Genomic DNA, 6,000 nt, shown 5'->3' with positions numbered 1-6,000 from the left:
GAGTTTCACTCTTGTTGCCCAGGCTGGAGTGCAGTGGCACAATCTTGGCTCACTGCAACCTCCGCTCACTGCAACCTCCGCCTCCCAGGTTCAAGCGGTTCTCCTTCCTCAATGTATGGAGTAGCTGGGATTACAGGCATGTGCTACCATGCCCAGCTAATTTTGTATTTTTAGTAGAGATGGGGTTTCTCCATGTTGGTCAGGCTGGTCTCGAACTCCTGACCTCAGGTGATCTGCCTGCCTCGACCTCCCAAAGTGCTGAGATTACAAGCATGAGCCACTGGGCCCAGCTGGTAATTATTATTATTATTATTATTTTTTGAGACGGAGTTCTGCTCTGCGGCCAGGCTAGAGTGCAGTCGTGCTATCTTGGCTCACTGCAAGCTCCGCCTCCCGGGTTCATGCCATTCTCCTGCCTCAGCCTCCTGAGTAGCTGGGACTATTAGTGTCTGCCACCACGCCCAGCTAATTTTTTGTATTTTTAGTAGAGATGGTGTTTCACCACGTTAGCCAGGATGGTCTCGATCTTGTGACCTCGTGATCCAGCCACCTTGGCCTCCCAAAGCGCCGGGATTACAGGCGTGAGCCACCGTGCCTGGCCTGGTATTTCTTATGTTATTATTATTATTCTTTTCTTTTTCTTTTTTTGAGATGTTTTCTCAGTGAGTCACCCAGGTTGGAGTGCAGTGTGCGATCTCAGCTCACTGCAACCTCTGCCCCCCAGTCTTAAGCCATCGTTGCACCTCAGCCTCAGGAGTAGCCGGTACCACAGGTGCACATCACAATACCTGGCTAATTTTTTGTATTATTTTTATATAGTTGGGATTTTGCCATATTGCCAGGCTGGTCTTGAACTCCTGAACTCAGGCGATCCACCCACTTCGGCCTCCCAAAGTGCTGCAGTTACAGGCTTGAGCCACCACGCCCAGCCTTCTTGTATTATTTCTTACTACTACACGTGAATCTACAGTTTGTCAAAAATCCAACTTAAACACGAAACTCTGCTGGGTGCAGTGGCTATTTCCTGTGATCCCAGCATTTTGTGAGGCTGAGGCGAGCGTATCGTCTGACATCAGAAGTTTGAGACCAGTCTGGCGATGATGTTGAAACCCCGTCTCTGCTAAAAATACAAAAATTAGCCCAGTGTGGTGGCCGGCTCCTGTAATCCCTTATACTCGAGAGGCTGAGGTGGGAGAATCACATGAACTTGGGACACGGAGGTAGCAGTGAGCCGAGATTGCGCCACTGTACTCCAGCCTGGGCGACAGAGCACAACTCTGTCTCAAAAAATAAAAATAAAAATAAAAATGAAAAAAATTAGCCGGCATGGTGGTGCACACCTGTAATCCCACCTACTTGGGAGGCTGAGGCGGAAGAATCATTTGAACCTGGGAGGCAGAGATTGCAGGGAGCCGAGATGGTGCCACAGCACTCCAGCCTGGGTGACAGAGTGAGACATCATCTAAAAAAAAAAAAAAAGGGCCGGGCGCGGTGGCTCAAGCCTGTAATCCCAGCACTTTGGGAGGCCGAGACGGGCGGATCACGAGGTCAGGAGATCGAGACCATCCTGGCTAACACGGTGAAACCCCGTCTCTACTAAAAAATACAAAAAACTAGCCGGGTGAGGTGGCGGGCGCCTGTAGTCCCAGCTACTCGGGAGGCTGAGGCAGGAGAATGGCGTGAACCCGGGAGGCGGAGCTTGCAGTGAGCTGAGATCCGGCCACTGCACTCCAGCCTGGGCGACAGAGCAAGACTCCACCTCAAAAAAAAAAAAAAAAAAAAAAAAAGGATGGCTGCGAAAGCTCCTGGCTGGCTCTGACTTTGGAGTGAATCAATGAATTAATTAAGGGCCTGCCTGTTAGTGAGTCTCCTCTGACCTTTAGGCAAGAATATTTCTAACTCAGCAAGATGAAGCAGGAGGTAGAGGGAACTAAGGGGGCAACAAGCAGGAGGCAGGAAGGGTCCATGGAGGGCGACAACTTCCCTGAGAGCCCCAGGACGACCAGCGGGAAGCCAGGCGGGTGCAGCCGGGAGGACCCGGGAAAGCTCGGCCTGAGGGGAGGCCCTGGGCGTGGTGTGGAGCAGGGCAGGGCAGGCAGAGGCTGGGCAGCAGGTGAGGTCCCCTGGGTTCTGAAAGCCAAGCCTGGGATTTGAGGTAAACAGGCCTGAGTGGAGAAGGGGCTGCTGTGGTTGGGCTGGGGTGGGTGGAGCTGGAGGAGCCTTTTCTTCTTGAACCAGTTTTTGAATTGTGCTACATAACATGGTACATCAAATTTACCTCCTTCACCATTTTCAGGTATACAGGGCGGCAGTGTTGAGTACACGCACAGTGTTGTGCAGCTGATCTCCAGAATGTTCTCATCCTGCAACCCTGAAGCTCGTCCCTATTAAACCCCAACTCAACCTTAACCCCAACCCCAACCCTAAACCCAACTCTAGCCCTAAGCCATTGCTCCTCCTCCAGTCCCAGGTAACCTCCATTCCACTTCTGTCTCTATGAATTTGATTCCTCTAGGGACCTCAGAGAAGTGTGTTCATGTGTATTTGTGCTTTTTGTTATTGTTTTTAAGAATCTTATTTTACAGGAGACAGTATTTGTCCTTTTGTGGCTTTCATATTTCACGGGGTGTAATGTCCTAACCATTCATCCATGTTGTAACAGAGTCTTCTTCAGGGCCTCCTTCCTTTTCAAGGCTGCATGATATTTCACTGGGTGGATGACCCCATTCGGTTTTTCCATTGTCTGTTGATGGATGCTTGGCTTTCTTCGACCTTTTTTTTTTTTGAGATGGAGTCTTGCCCTGTCACTCAGGCTGGAGTGCAATGGTGCCATCTTGGCTCACCGCAACCTCCGCAGGTGGGTTCAAATGATTCTCCTGCCTCAGCCTCCCAAGTAGCTAGGACTACAGGTGCCTGCCACCATGCCCAGCTAATGTTTGTATTTTTAGTAGAAATGGGGTTTTACCATGTTGATCAGCCTGGTCTTGAACTCCTGACCTCAGGTGATCTGCCCACCTCAGCCTCCCAAAGTGCTGGGATTACAGGTGTGAGCCACTGTACCTGGCCTGTTATTAGTCTTTAAATGGAATAGATGGAAAATATTTTTTGCATGACCACAAAAATGGAAAATATATTAATGAAGTTCAGCCATTCTTCTTTTTTACTTATAATAACAGAAGAGAGAAACCTGAAAGTTTCCCATGACCACTCCCTCACCGACCAAGTTCAAGTAATTATCACTTCCTTTTTTATTTTTTGTTTTTTGAGACAGAGTCTGGCTCTGTCGCCAGGCTAGAGTGCAGTGGCATGCCCTTGGCTCCTTGCAACTTCTGCCTCCCGGGTTCAAGCGATTCTCCCGCCTCAGCCTCCTTAGTAGCTGTGACTACAGGCTCGTGCCACCACGCCCAGCTAATTTTTGTATTTTTAGTAGAGATAGAGTTTCACCATGTTGGCAAGAATGGTCTTGACTTCCTGATCTCTTGATCCGCCCACCTGAGCCTCCCAAGGTGCTGGGATTACAGGCGTGAGCCACCACACCTGGCCTAATTATCACTTCTGATTACTCCTATAATGCCAGCACTTTGAAAGGCCAAGGTGGGCAGGTCACTTGAGGCCAGGAGTTCAAGACCAGCCTGGCCATGATGGTGAAACCCCATCTCTACTAAAAATACAACAATTAGGTGTAGAGGCTCATGCCTGTAATCCCAGCTACTCAAGAGACTCAGGCAGGAGAACTGCTTGAACCCAGAAGCGGAGGTTGCTGTGAGCCAAGTTCACACTACTGCACTCCAGCCTGGGTGACAGACCGAGACTCCATCTCAAAAAAAAAAAAAAAAAAAAAAATAGGATCACTTTCTATTCTTCCCCACTCACAGCACCAAACCCTGGCCTCAGCTATCTTGATTCTCACCAGAAATCCAAGTCTTTCCCTTTTCCTTAGCACCCCCACTCTAATCCAATCTCCCCACAGCAGCCAAAGCCAACACTTTAAAACATGATTAACTTTGTCTCTCTTCAGCTTGAATCTCTCTCACCACCCTCCTTTTCTATCAGAAGCAACAGAGAGATAAGTAAATTGCCCAAGGCCAAACAGTAGGACATGGCAGAGACAGGATTCAGAATCTACTAGTTTCGACAGTCCACATGTGTTCTCCACCCACTATCCCACCTTGGGTGATCCCAGAAAAGGGTCAGCTACTGCCCTAACGCAGGGTAATCTCGGACAAGGACAGAGGATTTCTCCTCCAATCACCACCTCCCCTCCCTTATCAGCCTAACTCCTAGTTATCCCTAATTCTCAGCTCAAACCACACTTTCTAGGAAAGACTTTCCTAAGCCCCTTGTCCTATTCCAACAACTCCCCACAATTTGAAGGCCAGCATGAAAAACATTCCTCTTCCACTGGACCGTGCCCTCCACAAGGGGAGAAGTCTGTTTTGCCCACTGTTGGAGGCTGAAAGAATGATGGCCATGATCAACTCAGCATACCACTGGAGGCTATGTGAGTAAACAGCAAACTGTTCTCCTGAAACAGGTTGTTGACAAACTGACAAACTGCTTCTGCCGCCCAGAAGGAATGCTGACAGCAGTCACGCCCCAGGCGCAGTGTTTCTTGTGATTGGGCACATCTGAAGCCTGATAGCAATAATGTGAACCTGTGATCAATCAAGCAGCAGAGCAATCATTAGCTGCTCCTCCCTGCTCTTGCTACCCAATAAATACGAAGGCCTGTGGAAGCTCAAGGCCCTTGCTCACTAGAAGCAAGGAGCTCCCTGGCCCCTTCTTTAGAGCAGTATCTTTTGCCTTTGTTTTCATTTCTGGGTTCTTCCCCCTTCATCCAGTCCCGTAGTAACCGTCACAGTCCACCATTGTGGCACACATCACACACCCTTGAGCACTCTGCTTCCTCTCCAAATCCATTTCTCCTGAATGTGGGCCCAGATTGCTGTGACAGGTGGGTACCACCACACCCAGCTCATTTTCATATTTGTTTTAGAGGCGCAGTTTCATCGTGTTGCCCAGGCTGGTCTCCAACTCCTTAGCTCAAGCCATCCTCTCACCTTGGCCTCCCAAAGTGCAGGGATTACAGGCAGGAGCCACCTCGAGGGGCCTACCCTCACCGTGCGTATGTGTGTTTTAAGAATTCCTATGGTGCTAAACTATTTATGTTTATTTTTGCTGTGGGATGATCAGAAGATGTTCAGGAACAAGCAAGAAAAAAAAAATGAGCCAAATCATTTAAAGACGTGGGAAACCAAACCAAAATCAGAGTGCTCACAACATTTCAACCAAGGTGTGCACATCAAACAAAATATTCAGTCAGGCATGCAGAACCAAAAGTGAGTTCACCAGAAAAGACTTGCCTCGCAGGCAGAACGTTAATTCTGTAGAAATCAGAGTCCTCAAACCAGAAGGGTACTTCTCTTTACACCAGAAAGTGCTTGCCAAAAGCAAACAAGCAAAAAGAAAAAAAGAAAGAAACCCAAACTTTATACTCCCAGGAGGGATGAAAGGTCCTTTGTTTAAGGGAGCCTTATAACCAAATCACATCCAGAATAAAGTAAAAAGGAACTGACCAAAGGGAGGGAGTCCGGGTATTTGAGATTCACCAGTACAGAAAATCAACTCCTGGAAAGGGCAGTCTGCAGAGGGCTCAGTCAACCCTGTTAGATTCCAGGAGACTCTGATTCACCCAAGATGAATTCACTTCGGTCCCACTTCTGGCTCCACTATGTGACACTGCATAACAAATACAGAAAGACTCTAAAATAAAATGAACTTTCTTTGGAAATAGGTATTGCAATGGGAATAAGCAGGCCATAGGAAAGTACGTGTGAATTTAGGGAGGTGAAGGAAGACAAAGGTTTTTAAAGGAAAATGGAGGAGGATCACAGGATTGTTTTGAAATATTTATCCTTGGCTACAAGGATCAAGGAAAAGAGTGGCACCAGTCTGAGGTTGGACAGGAGTATTTTTTGGTGAAAGGGTAGGAAGGTCTTT

This window comes from Piliocolobus tephrosceles, chromosome 11, assembly GCF_002776525.5.
Source record: "Piliocolobus tephrosceles isolate RC106 chromosome 11, ASM277652v3, whole genome shotgun sequence".
Classification (NCBI taxonomy): Eukaryota; Metazoa; Chordata; class Mammalia; order Primates; family Cercopithecidae; genus Piliocolobus; species Piliocolobus tephrosceles.
This window is presented reverse-complemented; position numbering follows the sequence as displayed.